This window comes from Aotus nancymaae, unplaced genomic scaffold (genome assembly GCF_030222135.1).
Source record: "Aotus nancymaae isolate 86718 unplaced genomic scaffold, 86718_ANA_hifiasm-v0.15.2.pri h1tg000036l, whole genome shotgun sequence".
Taxonomy (NCBI): domain Eukaryota; kingdom Metazoa; phylum Chordata; class Mammalia; order Primates; family Aotidae; genus Aotus; species Aotus nancymaae.
In genome coordinates, this window is record NW_026988450.1 from 65,376,488 (window position 1) to 65,393,163 (window position 16,676).

General features: G+C 37.7%; 1 long non-coding RNA gene across 1 annotated transcript in view; it reads right to left on the reverse strand.

Moving 5' to 3' along the window:
• The window catches only part of LOC105710806 (uncharacterized), a 529,709-nt gene that overhangs the window by 43,652 nt on the left and 469,381 nt on the right, over positions 1-16,676 (reverse strand). Inside the window, exon 8 of the long non-coding RNA XR_001105880.3 lies at positions 10,753-10,817. This is a non-coding gene — a long non-coding RNA (uncharacterized LOC105710806). The remainder of the gene's footprint in view (positions 1-10,752; positions 10,818-16,676) is intronic.

The following is a 16,676-nucleotide window of genomic DNA, read 5'->3' on the forward strand; positions in this document are numbered from 1 at the left end:
TGCAGAGTAACGGGGAAAGATGACCTTTTTAAAAAATGATATTGGGTCAACTGGATAGTCATATGGGATAAAAAAATGAATCTTCATACTAGATAAATTGTTGCTCAAATGTAAAACTTTAAAAAGTTATGTTCCTTTAAGAAAATAGATGTATGACCTTGGGAGGGGTAAATTGTTTAAAAACAGGTCAAAAAACGATAACCATAAGGGAAAGATTGATGATTGAACTGCATTTACATTAGGATCTTCTGTTTTTTTATGTTAGGTACATGATGATGAGTTAGGGATGATACATGCAGGATTCAAATGGCAGAACAGGCGAAATCAAGAGGTCTGGTACAAATGACCTTTGATATCCCTCTTATAAACCAGAGATCACTACTGGATGTGATGATAAATTACAAAGAGATGATCTCACACACTATTGAAAACAGAACATTATCATCCTAACTAACTTGAAAGAGTCTCTAAGTGCTTCCATGTGGCTCTGGATTTTTCCTTTTGACAGAGACTACCAGTTCAATTCTATTGATGACATATTTTAAAATATTTGCTTTTTATTTTCTGTCTATACTCAGCATAAGGCAAAAGCACAACCATAATTAAACTTGGAATTACCTAATAATGCAGTCACAAAATCCTTTCTTGTGGTCGAATGTCCAGTATTAATGTTTTGAAAATAATCAGTTGCTTTGCTATTGGATAGATATTGTTTATCTGAAAAAACTACCTATTTTGAAGGAATGACTTTCATGTAATGTTATTTCCTCCCACAGTCTGCAAAAAACAAAATATGTCTTCTAAATGGTAAAAAAATTTTGAGAAATAGTATCTTTAGGTGTTTTTTCCATACTGATCAATGAAAAAAAACTAATTTCCTTTTGGAGTTTTCAGCTAATTCTTTGATCTATTACAAATCAAGAGCCTCCTAGCTTTGAATATGCTTTGAAAAAAGGTCCTATTGCAAATTCTGTTGCTTCCATAAAGCCCTCCATGGTCTCTTTTCACTCAATTTGGACATAATCTCTTCCTTCTCTAATTCATTGCATTTAATCTGCACCGTCCTTATGGCAATTACATTTGACATCATGTGATACAATCTTTGTTGTGCCAGTATCACCCCTCTGCTAGACTGTAACTGCCCCGAGGGCAGATCCATGGGCATATGGTTCAATTTCATGAACCCTAGCATACCCATAAGCATACACTGATAGCATTGAACACTTCACCGAGAGACCAGTGAACACATGAGACTCCTTTTGCCTGTAATGGTTTGTTTTGGTGATGCACAAAGGTGGGTAGCAAGACTCTATAGATATTTACGTAGTTTTTCTCCACTTACAGTGTCTGCCCATCATTATTATTATTATTTTGAATATTTTTTTCAAACTTTAGTTTAAGTTCTGGGGTACCTGTGCAGGATTTTCAGGTTTGTTACATAAGTAACTGTGTGCCATGGTGGTTTGCTGCACAAATCAACCCATCACCTAGGTATTAAGCCCAGTATCCATTAGCTATTCTTCCTGACGTTCTCCCCCACCCCCTATAGGCCCCAGTGTGCACCGTTATTATTCTTAAATGCAGTCATAGGAGGGTAAGATTTGTATTTTTCTACTGAAGCCCAAAGAAATGAAGTATTCATTATGAACTTAGCTTAAGTAGGAAAACAACTTGTCAGAAATCTAAAAAGATTATTTTGGCACATGTGAAATTTGGAGAGTTTAAAAAATAAATTTTGGGCTGATTAGTTACAGAATTGTAGCCTTTACTATAATATGTGTTTCATGAAACACTAGTTCCATAAGTTGTTGATAGGTTTGGTTGAAAAATGGGAAATGGGTCTTAAGCCTAGAAATTTGAGAAATGCTAGAATAAATAAAAATTTTTTTTTCATGCAAGGCTTCTCAGAACTTTTATGCATTTTGAGCCTTGTGAAGGAGGGTAGTCAGCATTTCTCAATGAATTTCTTGAATAATTAATGTTCTCTGGGATACATATTGGAAAGATTATGTCCCTTGCACAGTTAAGCATGTAATAAAATATATTTTGAATGAATGAATGATTGAACTCCTGGTGAGTGAGGGACAATGACAGCACTATTCTCCTTCTGACAGCCAAAGGAAATGAGCAACAGAAGCCCAATCCTTATTTCCAATCCCATTCATATTCTCTTTTTCCATGCTTTTCTTTGATCCAGGGCTGATTGATCCTATATCTCTGGGGCAGAAAATCTGATTGCCTTTTCACAGGAACCGCAGCTCTTGAAATCTTACCTAAGCTTCCTAATAAAGCTTTAATAGCAATCAGTACCTACCTGAACTTCTGGTGGCCTTGTAGCTAATCATATTTCAGGGAAAGATGCTACTATGTTGAATACCTGATGGATGCTCTTCTTGGGAGATGAAAATGGCATTTAATGGTCTCAGGATTAAAGTTACAGAGATAGCACCAGGCTATCTGCAGCCTCAAGGCTTTTAAAGCATTTCCTGGGCATGAGCCAATGCGAATGTTTCCTTTCCTTCTCAGGATGATGGCACATTTTTTCATAGCGTGGAGCAGCACTTCAGGAGTTATGAAGGCAAGGAGGGAGGGAGATGCAGGGTGGGGGCAGAAAAGGAGAGAGAACTGTGTGTCCCTTCACAGCAAAGAACAAAGTGTTCCTTTAGTGAATCTTGTTGATTGCAATCCCCTGGCTGACTTTGGTGTGCTTCAGTTATAATTAACTTCCATATATTTTATGGGATTAGTGACTTGTCAGCATTTTTGGAACGCAGTACTAAGCATTGGATGTAATAACACTATTTGTCTTTCATACAGGCACATTTTAGGGTGATAGATAAAGATAAGTCAAGAACACAATTTCATGAAACTTCCATTTGTTTTTTTCTTTTAAGAAAGCATAGGGCAGAATGTATATATATATTTTTTTTTCTTCTTTTGCTCAGCAGAAACGGCAAAGAGAAATGTTTAAAGGAAAGCAAGTATGCCCTTAAGAAATTCTTGTGTAAGAGTTTTTAGATCAATGCTCAAACTAATCTCACGCTCCCAGGAACTGACCTCCCTCTCGCTGTACATGATACCCTCTCCCACAGGGCAGAAGCAGGTTTATTAACCTCCTTTTATTTTGCAGTGATTCACTGCAGTAGAAGAAGAAAGGCTCTTAAATGAAGTATCCAAAGTTTGGCACTCGCCCCTCCTAAATGTCCACTGTTAGACAAGCCACTTTATCTCTCTGATTCCTGGTTCCCTTATCTGCAGAATAGGGGAGGAATGGTTTTACAGCACGTACATGTATTTTGCACTCTTGCTAGATGCCAAGCCCTATGCTATGCAATCTGGATACTTTATCTTGTTTAATACTCACAGAATGAATGCAGTGAGAGAGGTATTCCTATTTTAAAACCAGAAACCTAGGATCTATAGAGATTAGGTGACTAATCTGAGGTCACATAGCTGGTGGGGTAGCAGAACTTTGATGTGTGTCTAGGTGTGACTGATTCCACTGTCCAGGCACCACTAGATTATCCTGACACTCTGGTTGTAAGGAATAAAAGAGATGCCTGAAAGCCCATTGTAATTTGTAAACCCCCATATAAATGTGAAGTATTATCCTTGAGTAGCACTCATGGTGGTTACTGAGAGCTAGGTCCTGCAGAAAGTGTACTGAGAATGAAAATAGGGTGTATTTTCTGGCTGGGGCATCATCCACACTAAAAAGGGCTTGTATTTGTCAACAGGGGTAGGAAGCTGAATATAGGGAGAAAAAGAACAGGCTCACTTTGGCCTCAAGGCCCCTTCTACCTCTCAACACTATTTCCTATCACCCATGCAAGTGCTCATGAGGCTACATTACCCTGTTTGCAGGTTCTTCCAAGTCAAACTCTTTCTTGCCCTAGATTCTTTGCATTTGGTATTCTCTCTGCCTAGAAAATTCTTCCTACAGCTGTTTTCTATCCATTCTTCTGGTCTAAATTCAAATGTCAATATGTCAGGAAAACCCAGGCCTCCCAATTATTTTGCTTATATTTTTGTTTATTTATTTGTTAATTGTTCCATCTGACAAAGGGCTAATATCCAGAATCTACAAAGAACTAAAACAGATTTACAAGAAAAAAAATACTTGTTAATTGTCTGGCTCTTCTGAATAAAGACTCTAGTTCACTGTGGTGTATTGTTGACTCTCGAAGTCCTAAGCTCTTACTAGGTGCCCAGTAAGTTGGTGTTGAATGAAGAAATGAGTGCTAGTGTTTTAGAGGAGACCAGTGGAACCTAGGCAGGACCCTGAGTTGGATGCTAACCTGTTCTCCAGTCTCACTATGACTCTCAAGGATCATTTCTAGTTTAAGAACAAGATAATAAAATTCTCATTTCTTCATTTCTGAATAGGTTTTTTCTTTTGTTTTTATGTTCACCTGCCACCCTGCTGGCTGTCACCTTTGGAGAAAGTGTAAGTTATGGGAAAAAGGAGAGACTCTGGAGTTACTCAGGACTTGGGTTAAATCCTAATTCTACCATTTACAATGTAACCTTGGGTGTGTCATTCAAGCTCTCTAAGCCTAAGCTGCCTCATGTATAAAATATTTCATAGGATTATCCCGAGCTTAATTAAGATATTTACAAAGAATTTCAAACAATGTCTGGCAGACTATATTTTCCCCCTCTTTCCCAAAGACTTTAACTTTCTTGGAAATAAGTTTTGGTTTTGAAGGATGCTGAGTGTTGGTCGACTAACATTTGATTTGTTGATGCTGGAGGGGAAAAACGTGGAGAAAGAGAGGAAGAAAGCTGTTTTAAATGAGATTGTGATTTCCTTGGAGGCAAAGATTTTTGTCTGATCTAATATCACAACCACTTATGCTTGCCAGGCTGTTAATAGGTATAAAATATAAAACTAAGATGGAAATGTAAATCGTGGTATTTTTTTAAATTGCAGCATAAAAATTCAGGTCTTTTACATAGTGAACCCCCCAGACCACTTTCCTGAAATATGAACACAACAAATATTTTATGAAATGTTTAAAAACAAAAAGAGTAAGAAGTGCAAACATGGAACGGTTGCCCCTGGTTTCTGAGGACAGTCTCTAGACCTCACCCCTGATGTCTAGATAGTTGCTGGATAGTGTCTGAAAATTTTGGAATTAGAAACATGAGCTAGCCTTAACGTTTTCCTTGGTTTTCTGACATGTATAAATCTCTGCATCATCTCAACACAGGTTTTTTTTTTTAATTGTAAGGAGTACTAAATTAGGAAGACTGGTTCAAAGAGGGATGTTCTTTTTATTGAAGTAGGAAAATAATTCTTCTAAAATATAAAGTTTCTGAGCCTCTGAATCTTTTCCCCTTATCTGAAATGAGCAGATAGAAGGATTACATATGATATATATATGACAAATATATATATATATGTATATATATAGTCATATATATCAAAAGAAAAATATGTGTCTATAAATAATAAAGCAAATATAATTAATAGATAAAGGTTGTCAAACAATTGACATCTTTGTCTAGGGTAACAGTAAAGGACAGTGTTAAGGACAAATTGAGGTAGTCTCAATTTACCAGAAAGAAATCAGGACTAGTTTTCATTTGCCCTAGTGACATACTACTTCTTAGTGAGCAAATAATGTCAATAATATTTTATTTTATCCATATAATCAACTGGAAAAGAAATAAGTATTAATGAAAATATGCATCATTTAAAGAGACACCACTAACAAGGCTAAGTAAAGGTAAAACTTCTATTTCCAACATTATCTAAATGGAAATGGTATCTTTTGCCTCAGTGCTGTGTTATCCATTTTTTTAAGATGGGCTATTCTGACTTTGCCAGGATACTCAATAATTTCTCCATTCATTCACAGGTAGTATCAGTCAGTGATTTCATTATCTTAATTATTGGCAACTTTTATATTGGCTAAAAGGTGAACTAACTACCCACTTTTAATACTCAGGCCCTTGTAATTGTCATAAGAAATTCAGCACTCAATTCTGGTAACCTAGTCACCTTCTAGTTGTGGGGGATTCGTGCTTCTAGTGCATAGATTATTTGTTTTGTTTTAAGAGCATTTCAGTGAGATCAGAAATTTAGTTTCAGAGCCAGACCTTCAAAGTTAGAACATTAAAACAAATCTCCAAAAAAGACAACCATAGGAACTATTTGAATAATTTTGACTTGCTTTGAAAACTAAAATGAAAGCTTTTAAATTCATCATCAGCCCATAATCATAACCCTCGCATTGCTGAGGTGCTTTGGAAGTCAATCGATAGTCCTGCCTTTCCCTGGCTCACTATGATGGCTAATGAAGCTATGTCTGTCTCTCACACAAACAGCTAATGTAATGAAAAAATAATTATAAGCAAGTAAATTATAGGAATTGAACAGAAAACTGATGTTGAGACAGTTTTTCTCCTGTACAGAGTTTTTGTATTTGTTTGCAGTCATCTAAGACTGCAAAAAAAAAATTCAAAATGATTGAGTCCAATGTCAGAGTATTTGACATTGAAGAAAAATTCACTCTTTGAGCAGTCACTTGGAAACCAATTATCAGACAAGACAAAGCAGATGATTTTTCAAACACAATGGCAATATTTAAGGTACAGAAGTTCCTTGTGGTGCAATGTTTGTTTGTTTTTTAAAACTAAAGAACCAGTACCTCATTTTTAAGTTTGATGAAAATGTAGCATTTAATAAGGGCAGATCTTAGACATTTTCAAAGCATAGGAAATTCCCTGCAGATTACAGTTCTAAGAATAGCCTAGAAGCAGCGGTAGAGCAAACGAAGTGACCCTCAATCATTCATGGGTGTATCAGGGGAAATGTAGCTGTATTATCAATAAATTGCTGATGGTTTTATAAGTTTTCAGAGGTTATGCAAATCAGAGCCATACATGGCCATTATTGTGGGCATTTCTTGCTTTTGTTAAAAAAAAAAAGGCAACCAAAACAACTTTTACTAGGAAAAGCTGCTCTGGATGTGCAAATATATGCAGCGTTTTCTTCTCTCTTAACTTATTTTAAGTTATTCACCAGGCATGTTACCTACTTCCCAGTTATGGTTCCCATGATCCAGTTAACACTGCCTCCCATCTTTCTCTTTGTGTAAATTTAATAATATTTCCAATGTTCTTACCGGTTCTTTTTTGAGTGAAGCTAAGGCATGTTCAATGTCTGAACTTGATCTTTGGTCTGTCTTCCTCTTTGTTAACATTGGAGGGAATAAATTTCTGCCTGGCTGCAGTGGTTAAATAGGACAGATTTTGAAGAAAAATCTTAAAGCCGTGTCAGAATCATCTCCATTTTTCTAAACTTAAATTTACTTGAGGGTAGAGTTTAGTCAAGGTAGGTTTAGCTTTTGCTGAGTTATTTAGACAGCCTGGAATGTAAATCTTTGAAAAGTTACAAGGACTTGAATGGCAAACACTAATGTAATACACTCAAAATGGTATTAACCAATAAAAGACTACCATTATTTAAAGCTTGAGTTCTCTCTCCTAGTCACACTTGACCTTTTTTCAGGAGTATGTCCAAGAAGTATGGGAATATATCACAGAGATGTGTGCTTTCTCAGCTGAGAACACATCTTGGAAAATTCTCAATAGAAGTAATCTATTTAATATTCCACAAAGAACTAGAAATCATAGAAGCTTTTCTTTCTAAGCTTACTAACAACAAAAAAAAATAATGCTAATCTTTTCAGAATATTTGTGATAAAGATTTTGAGGCCATAACTGACCCCACTGACCCAAATGTTTCACAAGAGAAATCTAAACTAAATAATTTTTCCCAAGTACCAGATCAGTTTGACTTCATATAGCCTCTTATCAAGAATAATATTAAGCTACATTTATAAACGCTTACTGAGTATTTGATATTATATTAATAAATGTGTGCACATTTTGGTCATTTAATCGTCTCAAAATCCTACAAGATAGATGTTGCCATTAGGCCATTTTGCTGGTAAGAAAACTTTTTTAGAGAGAAACAGCAGTCACTCTGGGCTGTTCAATTCTAAAGCTTATATGCTTATATATTATACTATAGGGCTTTCCAGAATTTTGAGAAGTGCACTTGGAAATTCAGAGAAATGCTGTTCTAAAGTCTTGAAATCTTCTTAATGATGCCCCCAGAAGTAAGTCACACATTCCTGCATGTGCTTGGTGTCAATTCTAAGCCACTGTAGGCTGCTGATACCCCAGGGACTCTCATTATTGGGGAGCGGGCTGCTTTTCAAGGAGACGGTCACATGCTGGCAAGAGTCCCTTCATTTCTGGCTGGGGAGATACATATTTCCTTCCCAGTTTCACTCCTCATATTTACCTTCACATACTCTATTTTTCTAAACTTGATTATTTAAGGATTCCCCAAATAGATCCTGTAGTTGTATACTCCCAAGCCTTTGATTATAGCACCTTAAGCCTCAACCCATCTCCGAGGAATACATTCCTATGCATGCTTTGTGATCTAGCAGAAAATGTCTTTTCCTGCCATGCTTTTTTTTTCAGCTTCTCAAGCGCAGTAAACTTCTTTACTACTGCACCTTCATAATGCTTTACACACCCCCTTCTCAGTACTTGTCAAAGTTCAGCATGATTGTTGGCTTATCATCTGTTTTCTTAGCTAGATCATGAGTTCTCTGAAACGAAGAATCATGTTCTATAATTAGTGCACCATGCCAGGCACACAGCAGGCAGTTAATAAGTTTTTGTCAAATGAATAAAAAGTTGTAAAAAAGATGTAAAAAAGTACTTTATGGAGACTGTGGGTTGCAGTTGTTTTACTTTTCAACTTCTAAAAGCCAGATGACTTATTTGACCTTATGCTATTTCTCATGTTTACTGAACACTCAATATATTTTGAGCATGTTCCTATCATAAAGCAGCTTCATCCAAGTTTTCAAAATTATATAACTCTTTAGAAAGACTAGTCAACCTTCTAGATACTTCTAGCAGTCTTGCTTGTGTGGAACATTCTGAAGATGGGCTTCCTGTTATAACGAATTTCAGAGGAACCCCTGCAGTTCTGGGCATCATTGGCAGCCACATGAAGGAAGGGAGTGGAGTTCTCTGCAGATGTATTAAAATTAAAGGTAATTTGGTCCAGCCACTGTGAAAAACAGTTTGGTGGTACTTAGAATGACCCTGGGACCCAGAGTTCCACTCCTAGGGATATATCCAAAAGAATAGAAAACAGGTATTCAAATAAATACATGCACAAGCACGTTCTAAATAGCCAAAAGGTGGAAAGAGCCCAAATGGCAATCAGTGTATGAATGGGTAAACAAATTGTGGTATATCCATGCAATGGAATATTTATTAGCCACAACAAGGAAGTGAGTGCTGGCATATGCCCCAACATGGGTGAACCTCAGTATGCTGTGTGGAATCATACTGTATTATTTCATGTATAAGACATGTCCACAATTGGTAACTCCATAAAAGCAGAAAGTGGATTAATGGTTGCCAGGGAGTAGGGACAGCAGGAAATGGGGACCCCTTTAGGGATGATAAAATGCTCTGGAACTAGATGCAGGTGGTGATTACACAGCATCATGAATGTACTAAATGTCCTTGTTCACTTCAAAATGGTTAGTTTTATGTTATGTGAATTTCACCTCAATTAAAATAAATAAAGTAGAGTGAATCTTGAAGGAATAAAAAGTGAAAGAGGAGGTCAGACTGATACTTGGGAAAAGGACTCTATCAGCTGGTTCTGACTTTGAAGATGTAGGGAGGTCAGAACCAAGCAATGAGGGCAGCCTTGAGAAATGGGAAAAGAGAAGCAACAAAACTCTCCCTGGAGTCTTCAAAAAACACCATGGTCCTGCAATCACCTTGATTCTGGCCTAGTGAGAGCAAGTATTACTGAACTATAAGGTAATACATTTGTATTTTTCTAAGCTAAAAAAAGGCAACAAAATATCATGCATTGGCCTCATTGCTGAAAAGAACTTCAGAGGTCAGCCCAATTCTGATGAAAATAGGGCTGTGGAAGATTATATTACTTTCCAAGGTCACATAGCTAGTTGTCCTATATACTCAGAAACAGTGTTTCCTCCTGAAAATAAAAAGATAGCAGGAGAATAAACAATGAGTGAGGTTATTGTTCTAATTTTATGAGAATGGGAACAGACTTAGTGAGATTAAATAATGTGACTAATATGTAACAGCTAGTACTGTGGGTTTTATTTTTTAGTTTTTTTAAAATCAAAGTAATGCACGTACATGAACAATAATAAAACAATCACATCATAGCCATTATAAGGGTTTATGATGGAAACCATCAATTTCCAATACTCCCATAGCCAGTCCTGCTTCATTGCACTTACCATTTCCTCTTTTAACTGTCTGTTGTAATTTAAAATTTACTACAAAATGCTACTATGTGTTAATACCTAACAAATACTTACATAGTACTTATTAAGTAGTTTCCAAAGACAACTTATTGAATCTTCATAACAACTCTGTAAGATAGGTACTCATATTTGCCCTACTTTATGGTTGAGGAAGTTCTGAAGCATGGAGTGGTAAGACTTACCCAACATAGCACAACTAGAAGGTGCTAGAGCTGGGGTTTGAACCCAGGCATTCTAACTTCAGATTACAGGCCCTTGACTACTACACCACACTGTTTACAGATGTCAGCTTTGTTTTATGAGAGAGTAACTGAGTGTATTAGTCTGTTGTCACATTGCTATAAAGAACTGCCTGAGACTGGGTAATTTATAAAGAAATGAGGTTTAATTGACTTACAGTTCTGCACGGCTGGGGAGTCCTCAGGAAACTTGCAATCATGGCAGAAGGGGAAACAGGCACATCTTATATGGCAGCAGGTGAGAGACAGAGAGAGAGAGTAGGAAGAACTGTCAAACACTTATAAAACCATCAGATCTCATGAAAGTTCACTCACTATCATGAGAACAGCCTGGGGGAAACCACCCCATGATCCAGTCACCTCCCGCCAGATCCCTCTCTCAACACGTGGGGATTACAGTTCTAGATGAGATTTGGGTAGGGACACAGAGCCAAATGATATCATTCCATTCATGGCCCCTCCCAAATCTCATGTCGCTTTCACATTTCAAAACACAATCATGACTTCTCAATAGCACCCCAAAGTCTTAACTTATTTCAGCATTAACCCAAAAATTCAAGTCCAAAGTCTCATCTGGGACAAGTCAAGTTTCTTCCACTTAGGAGCCTGTAAAATCAAAAGTAAGTTAGCTACTTCCAAGATACAGTGGGGGTACAGGTATTGTATAAATGCTCCCATTCCAAATACGTGAAATTGATCAAAACAAAGGGGTTATAGGCCCCATGCAGGTCTGAAACACAGCAGGGCAGTCATTAAATCTTAAAGCTCCAAAACAATCTCCTTTGATTCCATATCTCACATCCAGGGCATGCTAATGCAAGCGGTGGGCTCCCACAGCCTTGAACAGCTCCTTCACAATCTGGCATTGAGTGCCTGAGGCTTTTTCAGGTGCAGGGTGCAAGCTGTCAGTGGAGCTACCATTCTGGGGTGTGAAGGATGGTGGTCTTCTTCTCACAGTTCTACTAGGCAGTGCCCCAGTGGGGACTCTGTGTGGGGGCTCAAACCACACACTTCCCTTTCACACTGCCCTAGCAGAGGTTCTCCATGAGGGTTCCAACCCTGCAGCAGACTTCTGCCTGGACATCCAGATGTTTCTATACATCCTCTGAAATCTAGGTAGAGGTTTCCAAACCTCAGTTCTTGAATTCTATGTACTGGCAGGCCCAGCACTATGTGGAAGCTACCAAGGCTTGGGGCTTGCACCTCTGACACTGTACCTCAGCCCCCTGTAGCCACAGCTGGAGCTGGAGTGGCTTGGACACAGGGTGCTACGTCCCAAGCCTGCACAGAGCAGTGCGTTCCTTGGCCTGGCCCATGAAACCATTTTTCCCTCCTAGTCTTCCAGGGCTATGATGGGAGGGTCTGCTGTGAAGTTCTCAGAAATGCCCTGGGGGCATTTTCCCCATTATCTTGGCTATTAACATTTGGCTTCTCTTTACTTATGCAACTTTCTCCAGCTGGCTTAAATTCCTCCCCAGAAAATGGGTTTTTCTCTTTTACCACATGGTCAGGCTGCAACATTTCCAAACTTTTATGTTCTGCTTCCCTTTTAAACATAAGTTTCTTACCTCCATCTGAGACCTCCTCAGCCTGAACTTAATTGTCTATATCACTATCAGCATTTTGGTCAAAATCATTCAACAAGTCTCTAGGAAGTTCCAAATTAGCCCACATCTTTCTGTCTTCTTCTGATCCCTTCAAACTTTTCCAGGGTCTGCCCATTACCCAGTTCCAAAGCTGCTTCCACATTTTCAAGTATCTTTATAACAATGCCCCAAACTCCTGGTACCAATTTCCTGTATTAGTCTGTTGTCATATTGCTATAATGAGCTACCAAAGACCGGGTAATTTATAAAGAAAAGAGGTTTAATTGACTCACAGTTGCACATGGCTGGGGAGGTCTCACATGGCTGGAAAACTTACAATCATAGTGGAAGGGGAAGCAGGCATGTGTTACATGGTGACAGGCAAGAGAGAAAGTGTGTGAAGGAGGAACTGTCAAACACTTATAAAACCATCAGATCTCATGAGAACTCACTAACATGAGAATAGCATGGTGGAAACCACCCCCATGATCCAATCACCTCCCATCTGGTCCCTTTCTTAACATGTGGGTATTACAGTGTGAGATGACATTTGGGTGGGGACACAGCCAAACCATATCACTGAGACTCAATGTGGTCAAGTAGCATGCCCAAGTTCATGGAAAGGCTGGAATTCGAGCCTAGTTAGGCTCCAAGACCCTGATATTTTCTGATAAATCTTTCTGCCTTAGAAGGCAGCTGCCCGTTGGAACTATGGCTGTGTTAACCCTGCCTGGGATGAAAGAAAGAGAAAGAGAGATGTGAGTAATCAAGCTTTCTAGCACATCAATTTTTAAAAAATGTTTTTTCATATTAGGAAGACAGGCTTTGTAGGTATAACCTTTATAACATTTTCTTGGTATCATAAGAAATTAAAATCCTTTCTATTCTCACCTTTAAAAAAATAGTAGATTTAGTGGGGGCGGGGGTGCCCAGGCAGGAATCTGTTTAGCTGCCATTTAACTAATGTGCTGTGGTTTTTTTGAAAGGCTGCTGCAGAACATGTTTTAGGCATTCTCTGTAGCTCAGATTAGAAGACCTAAATCCTAGATCTACATTCACCTCATTTCACCATAATAGATGCCTCTTTCTGAAAATATGGACTTGAGCATATTTCCCATACTGCCAGCTTTTCTTGATCTAGATTAGAGATTTTCAAACACCAACTGGAATCTTAGCATCCTTTGATGGTCCTGCAAAATTGTCCATAGGGTTGGGGAAAAATGGAGAGGAAAGGTAGGTAAGCAATGGGATGAATAAGAGAGCAGGTGGGTAACCGTAGTCCCATCACCCACCGCTTAAGTCACAGAAGTCAACTTTGACACTAGGGATATTTCTACAATTTTTTTTTGAGACACAATGCACCAGTGAGAAGCTCCCCCTCCCATATAGTGGGTACAGAATTATATACTCATTATATAGTGGGTAAAGCTGGAGGAATAGTGGTTTAAAAGGGAGTAAAACAAAAATACCACGTAGAATAATGAGAAAACAAGGTGTATACATCTAAGGTGTCTAAATGGGATTCTTTAGACAAGGAAAGATTCTGGAAACTGACCACCCATCAAGCTAGTAATGGGAAAACTTCACTTTAGCATGTGCATTCTGTGGTAAGGGAGGCAAGATTGGGCCAGTAAGCATTTAAGAGGGAGAAAGTCAGAAAAGAAAATGATTAGGTGGATTAAACAGAATAAAACCAAAGTCTTCCTTCTGGGGAAGTAGCTCCTTAATAATTGAATTCACTGCAGATTCAGACGTTGCAGGTGAAGTCAGAGAACACTCAGAGGAAATCCAAATTAAGTTCTGTCTGGGGTAATGAAAACTGGAAGAACTAGACTGCCATCCTGAGGCCAAATGCTAGGAAATCATGACTGGAAAGTTACAGGACTTTTGTAGTCCAATATGGCACCTATTGTGGTATCTAAATATCCTCAAGCTTTTCTATTTCTCTAAACAGTAATTTTATAGAATTGTTCTTCAAAACTAATGTGAATACTTGGTAAAAGCAATGCAAATGATATAGGAAAGTTTACATGATAAGTTAATGCTCTCTTTTAGCCCCCAAATTTCCCTTCCCTAGAGGCAATTATTATTTCTACCTTATTGTACATCTTTTAAAAATTTATTTTTATTTTTTCAAAACAACAGAGATCAATATGTACATCTTTTAAAAGAAGTTCTATGTACTTAACAATAATTTATGTGTGTACGTATTCCTTTGAAATCACTGATCATATCTATTGCTGTATATCTTGATTTCTTTTCAATTTAATAGTGGATCTTGGAGATGGTTTTCTTTCTTGATTGTATAGTCTTTATTAGATGAACACACTGGAATTCATTTGGTCATTCCTGTACTAATGTATATTTGCTTGTTTTTCAGTATTCTGCTACTGAAACAATGCTGCAGTAAATATTTTTGTGCATAAATCACTGTGGATGTGGGTTTAGCTACAGAAAAACATTCCTAGAGGTGGAAGTGCTAAAAGGTATATGAATGTAAATTTGCCATGGGCAGAGTAAAATTACACTCTAGAAAAGTGAAGCTATTCTATCAACCACGCTTGAGAATGTTCGATGCTCCACACTTTTGCCAACCTGAAGCATTTTCTGTATTCTTCACAATTTTCCTGGATAACCAATAAGACAATTTTAAACTGAAACATAGCTTGTTGTTGGGCCATTACAACCATTCCACAAGTGTTTATCAAGCACTTCGCCTTGGTGTTTTCAAAGGATCTCTGAAGATGCATTACAAATCATTTCTTGTTTTTAGGATGCCTAAGTGCAGTTGTCAAGACTGAAACTGCTAAGGATGAAGAGAAGGCAGTGCCAGCTGAAACAGCAGAGAGATTCGGGACAGTGATACAGAGATGCTCGTGGAGACTAATTTCTGGCCTGGAACTCAAACAATAAATGATGATTTATTCTTTATCATTCAGACAGTCTTGTGCACCTACTGCAAACCAGACCCCATGCTGAATACTGAAGCTCAAGGAGGGAATAAGATGTATTTTCCTTAGTTGCTCATCTTTTACTTCTGTTACAGGAGAGAAGACTTGTCTTCCTGACAATAGCACAGTGCCTAGGTATATCTATATTTACTCTGTGTGTGTGAGAAGATCAATATGTATAAATTCAGTAGTATGCACTGTTAATTTTTTTCTTTAATTTTCATTAAAATTTTGTTTTACTTGTTTTTCTTTTCTGATAATATGTCTAAAGACTTAAGTCTTTCATAATAGATAAAAATATCCTTACGAGCAAATATTTCTGCTCAGCTCTGGTGTTTTTTTTTCTGCTACACATTCTATAGAGCTCAAATCCCATTCTACTGATGAATCCTTTTTGATACCTGTAGTCACGATAGGCTCTGCCCCATACCTTACACAGACAGTCTTGTAATGTGATTGTCTTTGACTTGTGCTTCCCAACTGAGCTTTAACCTCTGCGGGGACAGAAGAGGACACTGTTGAGGCCTTCACAATATTGTCTACCCAAGCAGACCCTTGATGACAATGGTTTGCACTCCTAGTGGGAGGCATCAGTAAATATTAGCTGAATAATATCTTGCTTTTACTATGTTTTTAGCTTTTCTATATTTGCACCACTAGTATGCATGTACTAGGTGCATAGAAAGTAGATACATTCTTTGACTGCTATTTGAGATGCAGGACAGTCTCTAATGCTATTTTCTATAGCTTTTGAATTTTTTTTCTGACCTCTGGTCTAGCCTTTCTAGCCTTTTGATAAATTATCTTCTCCTCCCCCCCAGCCTTCCCCTCAAGGAGAGGATACTTCCTTTAGGTTATGATCCTAATATGTCTGTGCTAACTTCTGAAATTCAAGTTCACTGTTTTTTTCTCCCATCTCATGTAGCCTGTCTATGTACATAGGCCCATGGACATTACACTTACAGACACAGACAAATTTCTTTTTGATCACTGTGACTTTCTGGGCTCATGTCTTCAGAGGTCATTTTCCTGAGAGCTTGTGACTAATTCAGAATACAGAGGAGCTCTTAGATATCTTCTCATACAAGAGAAGGAAGCAATTTGTGACCTAACCACAGGGTTAATGTCAGCTGGTCATAGTTTAGTGAGTTTAATTACTGGAATTTCTATATAATATCACCCCAAATGACATCTGGGTTGGAATGAACATGAGATTCCTTTTGGGTGAGCAAAATAAAACAGGCCATGCAAAGCTCTTCTCTGTCTAATCCTTGCGCCGGATGCACACAGGCTTCAGTGACATTTCTGGAACTGATTTGTACTTAGCCAAGATATACTCTTTAATAAACTGCAAGATGAAATTGGCATTTGCTACTTTAACAAGGAAGCAAAATATATAGTTGAAAAGTGAGCATGAAAAATGCTTAAGTAAAAAGATCAAATAATTTTTCCTTGTTCACTCACCTCATTCCCTTGGATAAATTAATACTTATTTTTGTCTCCAAGTAAATACCAGATCAAAATGGTAATGAAGTGAATTCATTT